Consider the following 20,883-nt stretch of genomic DNA (forward strand, 5'->3'; position numbering starts at 1 on the left):
AGACCGGGGGGCGAGAGACCGGGGACTAGAGAGCACGGGAGAGAGAGAGACCGGGTGCGAGAGAGAGACTGTGGGTGAGAGAGACCGGGGGGCGAGAGACCGGGGACGATAGAGCACGGGAGAGAGAGAGACCGGGTGCGAGAGAGAAACTGTGGGTGAGAGAGACCGGGGGGCGAGAGACCGGGGACTAGAGAGCACGGGAGAGAGAGAGACCGGGTGCGAGAGAGAAACTGTGGGTGAGAGAGACCGGGGGGCGAGAGACCGGGGACTAGAGAGCACGGGAGAGAGAGAGACCGGGTGCGAGAGAGAGACTGCAGGTTAGAGAGACCGGGGGGCGAGAGACCGGGGACTAGAGAGCACGGGAGAGAGAGAGACCGGGTGCGAGAGAGATCGGGGGCAAGAGAGAGGGGATGACAAGAGAGACCGGGGGTGAGAGAGACCGGGGGGCGAGAGACCGGGGACTATAGAGCACGGGAGAGAGAGGGACCGGGTGCGAGAGAGAAACTGTGGGTGAGAGAGACCGGGGGGCGAGAGACCGGGGACTAGAGAGCACGGGAGAGAGAGAGACCGGGTGCGAGAGAGAAACTGTGGGTGAGAGAGACCGGGGGGCGAGAGACCGGGGACTAGAGAGCACGGGAGAGAGAGAGACCGGGTGCGAGAGAGAGACTGCAGGTTAGAGAGACCGGGGGGCGAGAGACCGGGGACTAGAGAGCACGGGAGAGAGAGAGACCGGGTGAGAGAGAGATCGGGGGCAAGAGAGAGGGGATGACAAGAGAGACCGGGGGTGAGAGAGACCGGGGGGCGAGAGACCGGGGACTATAGAGCACGGGAGAGAGAGGGACCGGGTGCGAGAGAGAAACTGTGGGTGAGAGAGACCGGGGGGCGAGAGACCGCGGACTAGAGAGCACGGGAGAGAGAGAGACCGGGTGCGAGAGAGATCGGGGGCAAGAGAGACCGGGGGTGATGAGAGAGACCAGGGTCAAGAGAGAGGGGATGACAAGAGAGACCGGGGGTGAGAGAGAGGGGATGACAAGAGAGACCGGGGGTGAGAGAGACGGGGGGTGGGGGGGTTAAGAGACCGGGGGCAATAGCGACTGGGGACGACGAGAGAGACCAGGCACGAGAGAGACTGTGGGGTGAGAGAGAGGAAGTGACGTGAGAGACTGGGGGCTAGAGAGACTGGGGGGTGACGAGGGACCCGGGGGGGGCAAGAGAGACCAGGGGGCGAGAGAGACTGGGTGCACCTGAGAGACCAGGGGCGAGAAAGACTGGGGGTGACGAGAGACTGGGGGTGATGAGAGAGACCGGGAGCAAGAGAAACTGGAAGCGAGAGAGACCGGGTTTGAGGAGAGACCGGGGAGAGAGACACCGGGGACGACAAGAGAGACCTCAGAAAATGCTCCCTCAATACCTCAGATAGTGGACCCTCTATACCTCAGAAAGTGCTTCCTCAGTACTTCAGATAGTGCACCCTCTATACCTCAGATAGTCCTTCCCTCAATACCTCAAAAAGTGCTCCCTCAATACCTCAGAAAGGGCTCCCTCAATACTTTAGATAATGCTCGCACAATATCTCAGATAGTGCTCCCTCAATACCTCAGAAAGTGCACACTCTATAAGTCAGAAATTACTCCCTCAATACCTCAGATAATCCTTCCCTCAATACCTCAAAATGTGTTCCCTCAATACTTCAGAATGTGCTGCCTCAGTAACTCAGAAAGTGCTTCCTCAGTACATCAGATAGTGCTTCCTCAATACCTGAGAATGTGCTCCCTCAATACCTCAGAAAGTGCTCTCTGAATTCCTCAGAAATTGCTCTCAGTACCTCATAAAATGCACGCACAATAACACAAATAGTGCTTCCTCAATGCCTCAGATATGCTACCAATATACCTCAGAAAGTGTCCCTCAGTAACTCAGAAAGTGCTCCCTCAATATATCAGGTAGTGCTTCCTCAGGACCTCAGGTAGTGCTTCTTCAATACCACAGATAGATCTCCCCCCATACCTCACATAGTGCTCCCTAAGTACATCAGATAGTGTTTCCTCGGTACCTCAGATAGTGCTTCCTCAATACCTCAGACGTAATCCCTCAATACCCCAGATAGTGCTTCCTCAGTACCTCAGACAGTGCTTCTCAATACCTCAGAAAGTGCTCCCTCAGTACCTCAGATCGTGCTTCCTCAATACCTCAGGAAGTGCTTCTTCAATACCTCAGAAAGTTCTCCCTAAGTACCTCAGAAACTACTTGCCCAATACCTCAGAAAGAGCTCCCTCAATACCTCAGATAGTGCACCCTCAGTACCTCAGAAAGTGCTCCCTCAAAATCTCAGATAGTGCACCCTCAATTTCTCAGAAAGTGCTCTTTCAATACCTCAGATAATGCTTCCTCAACACTCGAAAATTGCTTCCTCAATACCTCAGATAGTGCTCCCTCAGTACCTCAGATAGTGCTTCGTCAGTACATCAGATAGTGTTTCCTCAATACCTCAGATAGTGCTTCCACAGTACCTCAGATTTGCTACCTCAATGCCTCAGAAAGTGCTCCCTCAGTATCTCAGAAAGTGCTCTCTCAGTACCTCAGAAACTGCTCCCTCAATACCTCAGATAGTGTATCCTCAATACCTCAGAAAGTGCGCCCTGAATACGTCAGAAAGTGCTCCCTCTGTGCCTGAGATAGTACTCCCTCAATACCTCAGACAGTGCTTGCTCAAAACCTCTGAATGTGCTTCCTCAGTACCTCAGATAGTGCTTCCTCAGTACCTCAGATAGTGCTCGCTCAGTACCACAGATAGTGCACCCTCAATACCTCAGAAAGTACTCTCTCAATACCTGATAAGGAGCTCCCTCTATACCTCAGAAAGTATTCCCTCAATAACTCAGAAAGTTCTCTCTCAGTACCTCAGAAACTGCTCCCTCAATACATCACATCGTGCTTCCCCGATACCTCAGGAAGTGCTGCCTCACTACGTCAGTCAGTGCTCCCTCAATACCTCACATAGTGCTTCCCCAATACTTCACGAAGTGCTTCCTCAATACCTCAGATAGTGCTCCCTCAGTACCTCAGAAAGTGCTTCCTCAATGCCACACAAAGACCTCGCTCAATACCACACGAAGTGGTCCCTCAATTCCACAGATAGTACTCCCTCAATATCTCAGAAAGTGGTCACTCAATGCCACAGATAGCGGTCTCTGTGCTCCCTCAATACCTCAGTTAGTGCTTCCTCAATACCTCAGATAGTGCTCCCTCAGTACCTCAGATAGTGCTTCCTCAGCACTACAGATAGTGCACCCTCAATACCTCCGAAAGTACTCTCTCAATACCTGATAAGGAGCTCCCTCTATACCTCAGAAAGTGTTCCCTCAATAACTCAGAAAGTTCTCTTTCAGTACCTCAGAAACTGCTCCCTCAATACATCACATCGTGCTTCCCCAATACCTCAGGAAGTGCTTCCTCAGTACCTCAGACAGTGTTCCTCAATACCTCCGAAAGTACTCACTCAATATCTCAGGTTGTGCACCTTCCGTACCTCAGAAAATGCTCCCTCAATACCTCAGATAGTGCACCCTCAGTACCTCAGAAAGTTCTCCCTCACTACCTCAGAATGTCCTCCTTCAATACCTCAGATAGTGCACACTCAATACCTCAGATAGTGCTCCCTCAGTACCTCAGATAGTGCTGGCTCAATACCTCCGATAGTGCACCTTCAATACCTCCGATAGTGCACACTCAACACCTCCGATAGTGCACCCTCAATACCTCCGATAGTGCTTGCTCAATACCTCAGAAAGTACTCCCTCAGTACCTCAGATAATGCTTCCTCAATATTTCAGAAAGTGCTCCCTCAATACCTCACAGAGTGCTTCCTCAGTCTCTCAGATGGTGCACACCCAATACCTGAGGAAGTGCTCCCTCAGTACCTCAGATAGTCCGTCCTCATTACCTCAGATATTGCTCCCTCAATACCTAGATAGTGCTTCCTCAGTACATCAGATAATGCTCCCTCAATACCTCAGAAAGTGCTCCCTCTATACCTCAGAAAGAGCTCTCTCAGTACCTCAGAAACTGTTCTCTCAACACATCAGAATGTGATGCGTCTGGGTGAGAGAGAGACAGGCTGAGAAAGAGAAGTTGAAAGAGAGGGGAGGAGAGAGAGGGGTAAGAGAGAGAGGATGAGAAATAGAGGCGGGTAAGAGAGCGCGAGGGGTGAGGGAGAGAGGAGGTGTGAGCGAGATGGAGGTGGGAGAGAGGGTGAGAAAGAGACAGCGGGTAACAGAGAGACAGGCTGAGAGAGAGAGGGGGTGAGAGAGCGGTAAGAAAGAGGGTGGGAGAGAGAGAGAGACGGGCAAGTGAGAGAGAGGGTTGAGAGAGAGAGGGTGAGCGAGACAGGTGTGAGCGAGAGGGGGTGAGAGAGAGGGGGTGAGGGAGAGAGGGGGAGAGAGGGCGAGGTGTGGAAAGATAGGGCCTGAGAGGGGGTGTGAGAGAGAGCTGTGAGAGAGAGAGGGTGTGAGAGAGAGGGGGTGAGAGAGAGAGGGTGAGAGAGAGGTGGGTGAGAGAGAGGTGTGTGTGAGAGACAAAGAGCGGTAAGAGAGAGGGGTGAGAGAGAGAGGGTGAAAGAGAGAAGCGGTGTGAGAGAGAGGGGTAAGAGAGAGAGGGGTGAGAGAGAGAGGGGGGTGAGAGAAAGGGTGAGATAGAGAGGTGTATGAGAGAGAGAGGCGGAACAGAGAGAGGGGTGAGAGAGTGGGGATGAGAGAGAGGGGTGAGAGAGTGGGGATGAGAGAGAGAGGGATGTGAGAGAGACGGGGTTGAGAGAGAGGTGTGTGAGAGAGAGGGGTGTGTGAGAGAGAGAGGGGCTGAAAGAGAGGGCCTCAGAGAGAGGGGGTGAGAGAGGGGGTGACAGAGAAGGGGTGAGAGAGAGAGGATGAGAGAAAGAGAGGTGAGAGAGAGAGGGTGAGAGAGAGAGGGGTGACAGTGAGAGAGGCGTGATAGTGAGAGAAGCTGTGTAAGAGAAAGAGAGGGGTAAGAGAGGAGTGAGAGAGAGAGAGATGAGAGAGAGAGGGATGAGAGAGTGAGGGAGGGGTGAGAGAGGGGCTCTGAGAGAGATCAGGGTGGGAGAGACTGGGCTGAGGGAGGCGATGTGAGAAAGAGTGAGAGGGGCTGCGAAAGAGAAGGTGAGAAAGAAGGGGTGAGAGAGAGAGGTTGAGAGAGAAGGGTGTGTGAGAGAGAGAGAGAGATGGGAAAGAGAGAGAGGGGTGAGACAGAGAGAGAGGTGAGAGAGAGGGTTGAGAGAGAGAGAGAGGGTGAGTTAGAGAGCGGGTCTTAGAGAGATCGGGGTGGAAGACAGAGCGGGTGTGAAAGAGACAGGGGTGAGAGAGAGAGACAGGCTGAGAGAGAGAGGGTGAAAGAGAGGGGCTAAGAGAGAAGGGGTGAGAGAGAGAGGGAGAGAGAGGGTGAGAGAGAGGTGGGTGAGAAAGAGGTGTGAGAGAGAGAGAGGGATGAGAGAGTGAGGGAGGGGTGAGAGAGAGAGGGGCTCTGAGAGAGATTAGGGTGGGAGAAACTTGGGTGAGGGAGGGGATGTGAGAGAGAGAGGGGGGCTGCGAAAGAGAAGGGGTGAGAGAGAGAGGTTGAGAGAGAAGGGTGTGTGAGAGAGAGAGATGGGAAAGAGAGAGGGGGGTGAGACAGAGAGAGAGGTGAGAGAGAGGGTTGAGAGAGGGGGGGTGAGTTAGAGAGCGGGTGTGAGAGAGATCGGGGTGGAAGAGAGAGCGGGTGTGAAAGAGACAGGGGGTGAGAGAGAGACAGGCTGAGAGAGAGAGGGTGAAAGAGAGGGGGCAAGAGAGAAGGGGTGAGAGGGAGGTGGGTGAGAAAGAGGTGTGTGAGAGAGAGGGGTAAGAGAGATGGGCGAGAGAGAGAGAGGGTGAGAGACAGAAGCGGTGTGAAAGAGAGGGGTAAGAGAGATGGGCGAGAGAAAGAGAGGGTGAGAGACAGAAGCGGTGTGAGAGAGAGGGGGGCAAGAGAGAGGGGTGAGAGAGAGAGAGAGAGAGGGGGTGAGAGAAAGGGTGAGAGGGAGAGGTGTGTCGGAGAGAGGAAAGTGAGAGAGAGGAAGAGGGAGAGAGGGGTGTGAGAGAGATCGGGGTGGAAAAGAGATTTGGTGTGAAAGAGACAGGGGGTGAGAGAGAGACAGGCTGAGAGAGAGAGGGTGAAAGAGAGGGGGTGAGAGAGAAGGGGTGAGAGAGAGGCGGTGAGAGAGAGGGGGTGAGAGAGAGAGGATGAGAGAGAGAGAGAGACGGGTAAGAGAGAGCGAGGGGTGAGGGAGAGAGAGGGGTGAGGGAGAGAGAGGGGTGAGGGAGAGAGTGGGTGTGAGAGAGATCAGGGTGGAAGAGAGAGCTGGTGATAAAGAGACAGGGGGTGACAGAGAGACAGGCTGAGAGAGAGAGGGGGTGAGAAAGAGGGGGTGAGGGAGAGAGAGGGGTGAGGGAGAGGGTGAGAGGGAGAGGTGTGTGAGAGAGGGGAAAGTGAGAGAGAGGATGAGGGAGAGAGGCGTGATAGAGAAGGTGTGTGAGAGAGATCAGGGTGGGAGAGACTGGGGAGAGAGAGGGGGGCTGAGAGAGAGAGAGGGCTGAAAGGTAGGGGGTGAGGGAGGGGGTGAGTGAAAAGGGGTAAGAGAGAGGGGCGAGAGAGAGAGAGGGTGAGATAGAGAAGCGGTGTGAGAGAGAGGGGTGAGAGAGAGAGAGGGGCGTGAGAAAGAGGGTGAGAGGGAGAGGTGTGTGAGAGTGGGGTAAGTGAGAGAGAGGATGAGGGAGAGAGGGGTGTGAGAGAGACGGGTTGAGAGAGAGGTGTGTGAGAGAGAGAGGGGCTGAAAGAGAGGGCCTGAGAGTGAGGGGGTGAGAGTGGGGGTGAGAGAGAAGGGGTGAGAGAGAGCCGGTGAGAGAAACAGAGGTGGGGGGGGGTAAAAAATGGAGGGGTAGGAGAGAGAGAGGGTGAGAGAGGGTGTGAGAGAGGGTGTGAGAGAGAGAGTGAGAGAGAGGTGTGAGAGAGAGAGGGGTAAGAGAGAGAGGGGTAAGATAGAGAGGGTTGCGAGAGAGAGGGTTGAGAGAGAGGGTGAGAGAGAGACGGGTGTGAGAGAGCGAGGGGCTGAAAGAGATGCCCTGAGAGAGAGGGGGTGAGAGAGAGTGTGACAGAGAGAGGTGAGAGATAGAGAGAGGGGTAGGAGAGAGAGAAGGCGAGAGAGAGAGGGCGAAGTGAGAGAGAGGGGTGTCAGAATAGAGAGGGTGAGAGAGGGTGAGAGAGAGGGGTGAGAGAGAGAGAGGTGTGTGTGAGAAAGAGACGGGTAAGAGCGAGAGGGTTAGAGAGACAGGGCTGAAAGAGAAAAGGGGTGAGAGAGAGAGAGGTGCGAGACAGAGAGAGGGGTAAGAGGGAGGGGGGAAAGAGAGAGAAGGGTGAGAGGGTGTGAGTGAGAGGGAGGATGAGAAAGATCGGGGTGAGAAAGAGAAAGGGGGTAAGTGAGAGTGGGGGAGAGAGAGGGTGTGAGAGAGGGGGTGAGAGAGAGGGGGAAGAGAGAGGGGGGTAAGAGAGAAAGGTGGTGAAAGAGAGAGGGGTAAGAGCGAGAGGGGTGAGAGAGAGCGGTAAGAGAGAGAGGGGGTGTTAGAGAGAGGGGGTGTTCGAGAGAGGGTGTGTAAGAGAGAGGGGTGTTAGAGAGAGGGGTTGTTAGAGAGAGGGGGTGTTAGAGAGAGGGTGTGTAAGAGAGTGGGGGTGTTCGAGAGAGGGAGAGAGGGTGAGAGTGAGATAAGGGTGAGAGAGTGAGGTGTGTGTGTGAGAGAGAGAGAGAGGCTAATGAGAGAGGGTTGAGAGAGAAAGGGTGAGAGAGAGGGGGGTTAGAGAGAGAGGGCTTGTGAGAAAGATCGGGGTGGAAGAGAGAGCGGGTGAGAAAGAGAGAGGGGATGAGAGAGAGAAAGGCAGAGAAAGAGTGGGTGAGAGAGAATGTGAGAGAGAGGCGTGAGAGAGAGAGGGTAAGAGAGAGGGGGGAAAGAGAGAGAAGGGTGAGAGGGTGAGAGAGAGAGGGAGGATGAGAAAGATTGGGGTGAGAAAGAGAAAGGGGGTAAGCGAGAGTGGGGGAGAGAGAGGGAGGAGAGAGTGGGGGAGAGAGAGGGTGTGAGAGAGGGGGTGAGACAGAGGGTAAGAGAGAGGGGTAAGAGAGAAAGGGGGTGAAAAAGAGAGGGGTAAGAGCGAGAGGGTGTGTGAGAGAGATCGAGGTGGAAGAGAGAGCGGGTGTGAAAGAGACCGGGGTGAAAGAGAGAGAGAGGCTGAGAGAGAGAGGCTGAGAGAGAGAGGGTGAAAGAGAGGGGGTAAGAGAGAAGGGGTGAGAGAGAGGCGGTGAGAGAGGGGGTTGAGAGAGAAAGGATGAGAGAGAGAGAGACGGTAAGAGAGAGTGAGGGGTGAGGGAGATAGAGGGGTGAGGGAGAGAGAGGGGTGATGAAGAGGGTGTGAGGGAGAGGCGTGTGAGAGGGGGAAAGTGAGAGAGAGGATGAGGGAGAGAGGTGTGTGGGAGAGAAGGTGTGTGAGAGAGATCAGGGTGGGAGAGACTGGGGAGAGAGAGAGGGGGGCTGAGAGAGAGAGAGGGCTGAGAGAGAGGGGGTGAGAGAGGGGGTGAGAGAGAAGGGGGAGAGAGAGAGGGAGAGAGAGAGAGAGGGTGAGATAGAGGTGGGTGAGAAAGAGTTGTGTGAGAGAGAGGGGTAAGAGAGAGATGGGCGAGAGAGAGAGGGTGAGAGAGAGAAGCGGTGTGAGAGAGAGGGGTAAGAGAGAGAGGGATGAGAGAGAGAGGGTGAGAGGGAGAAGCGGTGTGAGAGAGAGGGGTGAGAGAGAGACGGATGAGAGAGAGGGGGTGAAAGAAAGGGTGAGAGGGAGAGGTTTGTGCGAGAGGGGAAAGTGAAAGAGAGGATGAGGGAGAGAAGGGTGTGAAAGAGACGGGGTTGAGAGAGAGAGGTGTGTGAGAGAGAGGGGTGGGTGAGAGAGAGAGGGGCTGAAAGAGAGGGACTCAGAGAGAGGGGGTGATAGAGGGGGTGACAGAGAAGGGATTAGAGAGAGAGGGTAAGAGAAAGAGAGATGAGAGAGAGAGGGGGTGAGAGTGAGAGAGGCGTGAGAGTGAGAGAAGCGGTGTAAGAGAAAGAGAGGGGTAATAGAGAGAGGAGTGAGAGAGAGAGAGGGATGAGAGAGAGCGGGATGAGAGAGTGAGGGAGGGGTGAGAGAGAGAGAGGCTGCGAAAGAGAAGGTGAGAGAGAAGGGGTGAGAGAGAGAAGTTGAGAGAGAAGGGTGTGAGAGAGAGAGAGATGGGTAAGAGAGAGAGAGGGGTGAGACAGAGAGAGAGGGGTGAGAGAGAGGGTTGAGAGAGAGAGAGAGGGGTGAGTTAGAGAGCGGGTGTGAGAGAGATCGGGGTGGAATAGAGAGCGGGTGTAAAAGAGACGGGGTGAGAGAGAGACATGCTGAGAGAGAGACTGGGGTGAGAGAGAGGGGGTTAGAGAGAGGGGGTGAGAGAGAGAGGATGAGAGAGAGATGGGTAAGAGAGAGCGAGGGGTGAGGGAGAGAGAGGGGTAAGGGAGAGAGAGGGTGTGAGAGAGATCAGGGTGGAAGAGAGAGCTGGTGAGAAAGAGACAGGGGGTGACAGAGAGACAGGCTGAGAGAGAGAGGGGGTGTGAGAGAGATGGGCAAGACAGAGAGAGAGAGGGGTGAGAGACAGAGAGGCGTGAGATAGAGGGGGTGAGGGAGAGAGAGGGCTGAGGGAGAGAGAGGGGTGAGGGAGACGGTGAGAGGGAGAGGTGTGTGAGAGAGGGGAAAGTGAGAGAGAGGATGAGGGAGAGAGGCGTGATAGAGAAGGTGTGTGAGAGAGATCAGGGTGGGAGAGACTGGGGAGGGAGAGAGGGGGGCTGAGAGAGAGAGAAGGCTGAGAGAGAGGGGGTGAGAGAGGGGGTGAGAGAGAAGGGGTGATAGAGAGAGGGAGAGAGAGAGAGAGGGTGAGAGAGAGGGTGAGAGAAAGAGAGGTGAGAGAGGGGTAAGAAATGGAGGGGTAGGAGAGAGAGAGGGTGAGAGAGGGTGTGAGAGAGGGGGTTAGAGAGAGAGAGTGAGAGACAGGTGTGTGAGAGAGAGGGGTAAGAGAGAGAAGGGTAAGATAGAGAGGGTTGAGAGAGAGAGAGAGTGTTGAGAGAGAGAGGGTGAGAGAGAGAGGGTGAGAGAGAGACGGGTGTGAGAGAGCGAGGGGCTGAAAGAGAGGGCCTGAGAGAGGGGGGTGAGAGAGAGGGTGACAGAGAGAGGTGAGAGATAGAGAGAGGTGTAGGAGAGAGAGAGAGGGCCAGAGAGAGAGGGCGAAGTGAGAGAGAGGGGTGTCAGAATAGAGAGGGTGAGAGAAGGGTGAGGGAGAGAGGGGTGAGAGTGAGAGAGGGCCTGAGAGAGAGGGTGAGAGAGAGGGGATGAGAGAGATGGGGCGAGAGAGAGAGAGGTGTGAGAGAGAGAGGTGTGAGAGAGAGGGTAAAAGAGAGAGGGATGAGAGAGTGAGCGAGGGGTGATAGAGAGAGGGGCTGTGAGAGATCAGGGTGGGAGACACTGGGGAGAGAGAGGGAATGAGAGAGAGAGGGGGCTGCGAAAGAGAGGGTGAGAGAGAAGGGGCGAGAGAGAGAGAAGTTGAGAGAAATAGGTGTGTGAGAGAGAGACGGGTAAGAGAGAGAACGGTGAGGGAGAGAGAGTGGGTGAGAAAGAGACAGGGGGTGAAAGAGAGACAGGCTGAGAGAGGGGGGTGTGAGAGAGGGGGTGAGAGAGAGGGGTAAGAGAGAGAGGGTGTGAGAGAGAGGCGTGAGAGAGAAGGTTTGCGAGAGAGATCAGGGTGGGAGAGACTGAGGAGAGAGCGAGAGGCGGGCTGAGAGAGGGGTGAGAGAGAGAGAGAGGGGTGAGAGAGAGGGGTTAGAGAGCGAGGGGGTGTGAGAGAGAGATCGGTGTGGAAGAGAGAGCGGGTGAGAAATAAAGAGGGGGTGAGAGAGAGACAGGCTGAGAAAGAGAGGGAGAGTGAGAGAAGGTGAGAGAGAGGCATGAGAGAGGGGGGGTGAGAGAGAGAGAAGGGTGTGAGAGAGAGAGGTCTGTGAGAGAGAGGGGTAATGAGAGAGATGGTTGAGAGAGAAAGGGTGAGAGAGAGAGAAGGGTGTGAGAGAGAGGGAGGTGAGAGACAGGGTGAGAGAGAGAGAGGTGTGCGAGAGAGAGGGTAAGGGAGAGAGGGGTAAGAGAGAGAGGGATGAGAGAGAGAGGGGTGTGAGAGAGACAGTGGGTTGAGAGAGAGGTGTGTGAGAGAGAGGGGGCGTGAGAGAGAGAGTGGCTGAAAGAGAGGGCCAGAGAGAGCGGGTGAGAGAAAAGGGGTGAGAGAGAGAGAGGTGCGAGACAGAGATAGGGGTAAGAGAGAGGTGTAGGAGAGAGAGAGAGAGTGTGAGAGAGAGACAAGGGTGTTAGAGAGAGGTGTGTGTGAGAGAGAGAGGGTAATGAGAGAGGGTTCAGAGATAAAAGGTGAGAGGGAGAGAGAGAGGGGGGTGAGAGAGAGAGGGAGTGTGAGAAAGATCAGGGTGGAGAGAGAGCGGGTGAGAAAGAGAGAGGGGATGCGATAGAGAGACAGTCAGAGAAAGAGTGGGTGAGAGAGAGGATTGAGAGAGAGAGATAAGAGAGAGGGGAAAGAGAGAGAAGGGTGAGAGGGTGAGAGAGAGAGGGAGGATGAGAAAGATCGGGGTGAGAAAGAGAAAGGGGGTAAGTGAGAGTGGGGGAGAGAGAGGGAGGAGAGAGTAGGGGAGAGAGAGGGTGTGAGAGGGGGGTGAGAGAGAGGGGGAGAGAGAGGGGTAATAGAGAAAGGGGGTAAAAGAGAGAGGGGTAAGAGCGAGAGGGGTGAGAGAGAGAGGGGTAAGAGAGAGAGGGGGTGTTCGAGAGAGGGGGTGTTCGAGAGAGGGGGTGTTAGAGAGAGGGGGTGTTAGAGAGACGGGGTGCTAGAGAGAGGGGGTGAGGGTGAATGAGAGACAGGGGGCTGAGAGAGAGAGGGTTGAGAGAGAATGAGAGTGGTGAGAGTGGGAGGTGATAAGAGAGTGAGAGGGCTAAGAAAGAGAGGGTATGAGAGAGTGAGAGAGTGTGAGAGGGTGAGAAAGTGGGAGAGAGGAAGGGGATGACAGATAGAGCGGGGTGAGGGAGAGAGGGGGTGAGAGAGAGAGAGGGGTGAGAATGAGGGGTGAAAGAGAGGGGGATTGTGACAGGGAGGGGATGAGAGAGAGGGGTGAAAGAGGGGCAGTGAGAGAGGGGGTGAGAGAGAGGGGTGAAAGAGAGGGGGTGATAGAGAGAAGGTGAGAGAGAGAGAGGTGAGAGAGAGAGAGAGGGCCTGAGAGAGACGATGTGATAGAGAATAGTTGAGAGAGAGAGGGTGAGTGAAAGAGAGGGGTGAGAGAGTGAGAGGGGCTGGAAGAGAGGGCCTGAGAGAGGGGGCATGAGAGAGGCAGTGAGAGAGAAGGGGTGAGAGAGAGAGGTATGAGAGAGAGAATATGTGAGAGAGAGAGGGGGGTGAGAGAGAGAGGTGTGTGTGAGAGAGAGAGGGGTAAGAGAGAGGGATGAGAGAGAAAGAGGGTGAGAGAGAGACGGGTGTGAGAGAGAAAGAGGGTTGAGAGAGAGGTCTTTGGGGGGGTGTGAGAGAGAGAGGGGCTGAAAGAGAGAGAGACGGGTAAGAGAGAGAGGGGGTGAGAGAGAGAGGGCCTGAGAGAGAGGAGGTGAGATAGAGAGAGGGGTAGAGAGAGAAAGGGGTAAGAGAGAAAGAGGGTGAAAGAGAGAGAGGGGTAAGAGAGAGAGAGGGGAAAGAGAAAGAGGGGGTGTGAGAGAGAGGGGGTGTTAGAGAGAGGGGGTGAGGGTGAATGAGAGACAGGGGACTGAGAGAGAGAGGGGTGAGAGAGAATGAGAGTGGTGAGAGTGGGAGGGGATAAGAGAGTGAGAGGGCTAAGAAAGCGAAGGTGTGAGAGAGTGTGAGAGGGTGAGAGAGGGGAGAGAGGGAGGGGATGACAGATAGAGCTGGGTGAAGGAGAGAGGGGGTGAGAGAGAGGGGTGAGAGAGAGAGAGGGGTGAGAGAGAGGGGGGTGAGAGAGAGGGGTGAGAGAGAGAGCATGGTGAGAAAGAGAGGGGTGTGAGAGTGAGGGGGGTGAGAGAGAGGGGGTGTGAGAAAGAGGGGTGAAAGAAAGGGGTGTGTGATAGAGAGGGGTTGAGAGAGAGAGGGTTGAGAGAGGGGGCAGTGAGAGATGGCTGAGAGAGAGAGGGATGAGAGAGAGAGATGTGGGGGAGAGGGGTGTGAGAGTGAGGGGTTGAGAGAGAGGATGTGTGAGAAAGAGGGGTGAAAGAGAGGGGGTGTGACAGAGAGGGGATGAGAGAGAGGGGGTGAAATAGGGGCAGTGAGAGAGGGGGTGAGAGAGAGGGGGTGAGAGAGAGGGGGTGAGAGAGAGATGGTGAGAGAGAGAGGGGTGAGAGAGAGAGAGGGCCTGAGAGAGACGATGTGATAGAGAATGGGTGAGAGAGAGAGGGTGAGTGAAAGAGAGTGGTGAGAGAATGAGGGGATTGAGAGAGAGGATGTGTGAGAAAGAGGAGTAAAAGAGGGGGGGTGACAGAGAGGGGATGAGAGAGGGGGTGAAAGAGGGGCAGTGAGAGAGAGGTGGTAAGAGAGAGGGGTGAGAGAGAGGGTGTGAGAGAGAGAGAGGGCCTGAGAGAGAGGGGGTGAGATAGAGAGAGTGGGGGGGGAGAGAGAGGGGTGAGAGAGATGGTGAGAGAGAGAGGCATGAGAGAGAAGGTGTGTGAGAGAGATCAGGGTGGGAGAGACTGGGGAGAGGCCTGAGAGAGAGAGAGTGGTGTGAGACAGAAAGAGGGGTAATAGAGAGAGGGGTCTGAGAGAGAGAGAGAGGGGTGAGAGAGAGGGGGTGTGAGAGAGATCGGAGTAGAAGAGAGAGCGATTGAGAAAGGAGAGTGAGTGAGAGAGAGACAGGCAGAGAAAGAGTAGGTGAGAGGGAAGGTGAGAGAGAGGCATGAGAGACGTGGGTAAGAGAGTAAGGAGAGAGTGAGGGGATGACAGAGAGAGCAGGGAGAGGGAGAGCGGGGGTGAGAGAGAGAGGGGCTGAGAGAGGGGCGTGAGAGAGAGAGAGGGGTGAGAGAGAGAGGGGTGTGAGAGTGAGGGGGTGAAAGAGAGGGGTGTGTGATAGAGAGGGGCTGAGAGAGAGAGGGTTGAGAGAGGTGGCAGTGAGAGAGTGGATGAGAGAGAGAGGGATGAGAGAGAGAGGGATGAGAGAGAGAGATGTGGGAGAGAGGGGTGACAGAGAGTGCGGTGAGAGAGAGGGGGTGTAAGAGAGAGAGGGGGTGTAAGAGAGAGAGGGGGTGTAAAAGAGAGGGGGTGAAAGAGAGAGAGGTGTGTGAGAGAGAGGGCCTGAGAGAGAGGGTGAGAGAAAATGGGTGAGAGAGAGTGGGGTGAGAGTGTGAGAGGAGCTGAAAGAGAGGGGTGAGAGAGAAGGGGTGAGAGAGAGAGAGGTATGAGAGAGAGAGGGTGTGAGAGAGAAGGGGGTGAGAGAGAGTGTGTGAGAGAGAGGTGTGTGAGAGACAGGGGTAAGAGAGAGAGGGGTTAGAGAGAAAGGGTGAGAGAGAGGTGAGAGAGAGAGAATGGTATGAGAGAGAGGGGGGAGAGAGAGAGAGAGTGAGAGAGGGGGGTGTGAGAGAGAGGGGGTAAGAGAGAGGGGGATGAGAGACAGAGAAAGGGGTGAGAGTGAGAGACGGGCGAGAGAGAGAAACGGTGTGTGAAAGAGAGGGGTAAGTGAGAGAGGGGTGAAAGAGAGAATGCATGAGAGAGAGAGGGTGCGAGAGAGGGGGTGAGAGAGATGTGTGAGAGAGAGTGCGATGAGAGAGAAAGGGATGAGAGAGAGGAGCTGAGAGAGAGAGAGGAGCTGTGAAAGAGAGGGTGAGAGAGAAGGGGTGAGAGAAAGAGAGGTGTGTGAAAGAGAGACAGGTGCGAGACAGAGGGAGGGGTAAGAGAGAGGGGTAGGAGAGAGAGAGAGGGTGAGAGAGAGATAAGGGTGTGAGAGAGAGGTCTGAGAGAGAGAGTGTAATGAGAGAGGGTTGAGAGAGAAAGGGAGTGTGAGAGAGATCGGGGTGGAAGAGAGAGCGGGTGAGAAAGAGAGAGGGGGTGAGAGAGGGAGACAGGCAGAGAAAGAGAGGGTGAGAGAGAAGTTGAGAGAGAGGGGGAAAGAGAGAGAGGGGAATGATAGAGAAGGGTGAGTGGGAGACAGAGAGAGAGCGAGGATGAGAAAGATTGGGGTGTGAAAGAGAAAGGGGGTAAGTGAGAGTGGGGGAGAGAGGGGGGGAGAGAGTGGGGGAGAGAGAGGGTGTGAGAGAGGGGGAGAGAGGGGTAAGAGAGAGAGGGGTAAGAGAGAGAGAGGGGGTGAAAGAGAGAGGGGTAAGAGAGAGAGGGGTAAGAGAGAGAGGGGTAAGAGGGAGAGGAGTAAGAGAGAAAGGGGGTGAGAGAGAGAGTGGGTGAGAGAGGTGGGGTGTTAGAGAGAGGGTGTGAGGGTGAATGAGAGACGGGGGCCGAGAGAGAGAGGGGTGAGAGTGGGAGTGGATAAGAGAGTGAGAGGGCTAAGAAAGAGCGGCTGTGAGAGAGTGAGAGAGAGTGAGAGGGTGAGAGAGAGGGGGGAGAGGGAGACGATGACAGATAGAGCGGGGTGAGGGAGAGAGAGGGGTGTGAGAGTGAGGGGGGTGAGAGAGAGGATGTGTGAGAAAGAGGGGTGAAAGAGAGGGGCTGTGTGACAGAGAGGGGATGAGAGAGAGGGAGTGAAAGAGGGGCAGTAAGAGAGGGCGTGAGAGAGAGGGGGTGAGAGAGAGGGGGTGAGGGAGAGGGCTTGAGAGAGAGGGGGTGATAGAGAATGGGTGAGAGAGAGAGGGTGAGTGAGAGAGTGAGAGGGGCTGGAAGAGAGGGCCTGTGAGAGGGGGGATGAAAGATGCAGTGAGAGAGAAGGGGTGAGAGAGAGAGAGGTTTGAGAGCGAGAATGTGTGATGGAGGGTGAGAGAGAGAGGTGTGTGTGCGTGAGAGAGAGAGAGAGGGGTAAGAGAGAGAGGGGTGAGAGAGAGAGGGGGTGAGAGACAGAAGGGTAAGAGAGAGACGGGTGAGAGGGAGAGGTAAGAGAGAGATAGAGGGGTGAAAGAGAGGCAGGGGGTGAAAGAGAGAGGGCCTGAGACAGAGGGGGTGAGATACAGAGAGGGGTAAGAGAGAGAGGGGTGAGAGAGAGTGTGTGAGAGAGAGGGGCGTGAGAGAGAAAGTGTGTGAGAGAGATCAGGGTGGGAGAAACTGGGGAGAGGGAGGGGGCCTGTGAGAGAGAGAGGGGTGAGAGAGAGAGAGAGAGAGAGAGGGGTGAGAGAGAGGGGATGAGAGAGAGATCGGAGTAGAAGAGAGAGCGGGTGAGAAAGGAGAGGGGGTGAGAGAGAGACAGGAAAAGAGCAGGTGAGAGGGAAGGTGAGAGAGAGTAATGAGAGAGAGGGGGTAAGAGAGTGAGAGGGCTAAGAAAGAGAGGGTGTGAGAGAGACGAGTTAGAGAGGGGATGACAGAGAGTGCAGGGTGAGGGAGAGAGGGGGTGAGTGAGAGAGGGGTGTGAGAGTGAGGGGGTGAGAGAGAGGGGGTGTGAGAAAGATGGGTGAAAGAGAGGAGTGTGTGACAGAGAGAGGGTGAGAGAGAGAGGGGTAAGAGAGGGGGCGGTGAGAGAGGGGATGAGAGAGAGAGGGTTGAGAGAGAGAGCGATGTGAGAGAGAGAGGGATGAGAGAGAGAGGGATGAGAGAGAGCGATGTGAGAGAGAGAGGGATGAGAGAGAAAGCGGGGTGAGAGAGAGGGGGTGTGAGGGAGAGAGGGGTTGTAAGAGAGAGAGGCGGTATAAGAGAGAGAGGGGGGTGAGAGAGATGTGTGAGAGGGGGAAGGCCTGAGAGAGAGGGTAAGAGAGAATGGGTGAGAGAGAGGGGGTGAGAGAGAGAGGGGGGAGTGAGAGAGAGAGAGAGAGGGGTGAGAGAGTGAAAGGGGCTGAAAGAGAGGGGTGAGAGAGAGGGGTGAGAGAGAAGTGGTGAGAGAGAGAGAGGTATGAGAGAGAGGGGGTGAGAGAGAGGGGGTGAGAGAGAGGGGGTGAGAGAGAGGGTGTGAGAGAGAAGTGTCTGAGAGAGATAGGGGTACGAGAGAGAGGGGTGAGAGAGAATGGGTGAGAGAGAGAGAGGGTGAGAGAGAGGTGAGAGAGAGAGAAGGGTGTGAGAGATCGGGGGGGGTTGAGATAGAGGGTTGAGAGAGAGAGGGTGAGAGAGAGAGAAGTGTGAGAGAGACGGGGTTGAGAGAGAGGTGTGTGAGAGTGAGGGGTGTCTGAGAGAGCAAGGGGGTGAGAGAGGGGGTGAGAGAGAACGGGTGAGAGAGAGAGGGTGAGAGAGAGAGGGATGAAAGACAGAGAAAGGGGTGAGAGTGAGAGACGGGTGAGAGAGAGAGAGAAGTGGTGTGTGAAAGAGAGGGGTAAGAGAGAGAATGCATGAGAGAGAGAGGGGGCGTGAGAGGTGTGAGAGAGAGCGGGATGAGAGAAAAAGGGATGAGAGAGAGGAGCTCAGAGAGAGAAGGAGGCAGCGAAATCGAGGGTGAGAGAGAATGGGTGAGAGAGAGAGAGGTGTGTGTGAGAAAGAGACGGGTAAGAGCGAGAGGGTGAGAGAGACAGGGCTGAAAGAGAAAGGGGTGAAAGAGAGAGAGGGGTGGAAGAGAGAACGGGTGAGAAAGAGACAGGGGGTGACAGAGAGACAGGCTTAGAGAGAGGGGGTGAGAGAGAGGGGGTGCGAGAGAGGGGATGACAGAGTAGGGGTGAGAGAGAGAGAGAGGTGTGAGAGAGAGGTGAGAGAGGGTTGAGAGAGCGAGAGTGGTGAGAGAGAGGGGATGAGGGAGAGATTGTGGTGGGAGAGAGAGCGGGTGAGAAAGAGACAGGGGTGACAGAGAGACAGGCTGAGAGAGTGAAGGGGTGAGAGAGGGAGGGTGAGAGAGAGAGAGGGGTGAGAATGAGAGAGGGGTGAGAGAGAAGCAGTGTGAAAGAGCGCTGAGAGAGAGAGGGGTGAGATAGAGAGGGTGAGAGAGAGATCAGGGTGGGAGAGACTGAAGAGAGGGGGGCTGAGAGAGAGAGAGAGGACTGCGAGAGAAGAGGTGAGTGAGAGGGGTATGAGAGAAGAGATGAGAGAGCGGGGTAAGAGAGAGAGAATGATGACAGAGAGAGGGGTGAGAGAGAGAGAGGGGTGTGAGAGAGATCGGAGTGGAAGAGAGAGCGGGTGAGAAAGAGAGAGGGGTGAGAGAGAGACAGGCTGAGAGAGACAGGGTGAGAGAGAAGGTGAGAGAGGCGTGAGAGAGGAGGTAAGAGAGAGTGAGTGGAAAGAGAGTGAGGGGTGAGAGGGTGATAGCGAGAGGGGGGATGAGAGAGATCAGGGTGGGAGAGAGCACGGGTGAGAAAGAAGAGAGGGGGTGAGAGAGAGTGGGGCAGTGAGATTGGGTGAGAGACTGGGGCAGAGAGTGGGGAGAGGGGGAGAGAGTGTAGAGGGGGAGTGAGGGGGGAGAGAGGGGGTGAGAGAGGGATGAGAGAGAGGGGGGAGAGAGGGGGAGAGAGAGGGGGAGAGAAAGGGGGAGAGAAAGGGGTGAGAGAGGCCAGAGAGAGTGGGAAGAGAGGGGTGGGGAAGGGAATGAGAGAGGGGGAGAGTGGGGTATGAGAGAGATATGAGAGAGAGGGGGGAGAGAGGGGGAAAGAAAGTGGGAGAGAAAGGGAGTGAGAGAGAGGCGGGAGAGAGAGCGGGGAGAGAGAAAGGGGAGGGAAGGGGGATGGAGAGGGGTGAGAGGGGGGAGAGAGGGAGACAGAGAGGGGGGAGAGAGAGAGGAAGGGGGTTGAGAGCGAGGGGTGAGAGAAAGGGGTGAGAGAGGGGTGAGAGAACGGGAGAGGGGAGAGAGGGGATGGGGAGAGAAAGGGAGGGAGGGGTGAGTGAGAGTGGTGGAGTGAGAGAGGGGGAAGAGAGCACAAGAGGGGCAGAGACAGAGGGGAAGAGAGTGAGAGGCGGTGAGAGAGATGGGTTGAGAGTGAGGAGGTGAGAGAGAAGGGTGAGAGAGAGGCGCGAGCGAGCGAGAGAGGGGGCGAGCGAGAGAGCGAGGGGGGGGCAAGAGAGAGAGAGAGGTGCAAATGAGCGGGAGGGAGGGGACGGAAATGAGACAGAGTCTGAGAGCGAGAGAGCGCACGAGAAGGGGACGAGAGAGAGAGTGAGAGAGAGAGATAGATAGCGATCTCCCCCTCCCTGACTGATCCCTACCCAACACTGTAATCTCCCCCTCCCTGACCGATCCCGACCCAACACTGCAATCTCACCCCACCCCAACTGATCCCTACACAACACTGCAATCTCCCCCCCTGACTGATCCCTATCCAACACTGCACTCACCCCATTCCCTGACTGATCCCTACCCAACATTGCAATCTCCCCCTCCCTGACTAATCCCTACACAACATTGTAATCTCTCCCTCCTTAACTGATCCCTACCCAACACTGCAATCTCCCCCTCCCTGACTGATCCCTACCCAACACTGCAATCTCCCCCTTCCTTAGTGATAACTACGCAACTCTGACTCACCACTCCCCCTCCCCCCAGAAGGTTAGATCGCATGGAATCCAGGAGGCGTTGGCAAGCTGAGTACACAATTGGCTTGATGGTAGGAAGCAGTGGGTAACAGTCAGACTGGAGGCCTGTGACAAGTGGTGTGCCTCAGCGGTCATAGAATCATAGAATCCCTCCTCTGTGGAAACAGGCCCTTTGGCCCAACAAGTCTACTGGCCCTCTGAAGATTATTCCACCCAAACCCATTCCCCTACTTTATTACTCTACATTAACCCCTGACTAATGCAACTTACTTAAACATCCATGAACATTCTCGGCAATTGAGCATTGCCAATTTACCTGACCTGCAGATCTTTGGACTGTGGGAGGAAACCGGTGCACCCAGAGGAAACCCACGCAGACATGGGGAGAACATACAAACTCAGTTGGGGTGGCATAGTGGCTCAGTGGTTGGCACTGCTGCCTCACAGCGCCAGGGACCCGGGTTTGACCCCAGCCTCGGATGATTGCCTGTGTGGAGTTTCCACATTCTCCCTGTGTCTGCGTGGGTTTCCTTTGGGTGCTCTGGTTTTCTCCCACAATCCAAAAATGTACAGGTCAGATGAATTGGCAGGGCTAAATTGCCCATAGTGCTAGGTGCATTCGTCAAGGGTAAATATTGGGCAGGGAGAGTTACTCTTCAGCAGGTCGGTGTGGACTTGTTGGGCCAAATGGCCTGTTTCCATACTGAAGAAAATCTAACCCTAACAGGATCTAACCCAAACAGATTATCCTGTGAGGTTGGAATTGAACCCAGATCCACGGTGCTGTAAGGCAGCAGTGCTAACCACTGAGCCATTGTGTCGCTGAGCTGGTCAGTGCTAGGCCCATTGCTGTTTGTTATCTATATCAATGATTTGGATGAGGATGTTTAAGGCATGATTAGAAAGTGTGCAGATTACACTAAAAAGAGGAAGGTTCTCAGCAATTGCAACATGGCCTTGATCAGCTGGGGAATTGGGCTGAGAAATGGCAAATGGAGCTTAATATAGTCAAGGGCAAGATCTAGTATTTTGGAAAGTCACATCAAGACTGGGGTTTCATGGTGAATGGTAGGGCCTGAAGGAGTGTAGTGGAACAGAGGGACCTTGGATTCCAGGAGCACTGCTCTCTGAACTGAGGGAGACAGGGCAGTGAAGAAGGCTTTTGGCACACTGGGCCATTCACCAGTCAG

Source organism: Chiloscyllium punctatum, chromosome 21 (assembly GCF_047496795.1).
Source record: "Chiloscyllium punctatum isolate Juve2018m chromosome 21, sChiPun1.3, whole genome shotgun sequence".
Taxonomy (NCBI): Eukaryota; Metazoa; Chordata; class Chondrichthyes; order Orectolobiformes; family Hemiscylliidae; genus Chiloscyllium; species Chiloscyllium punctatum.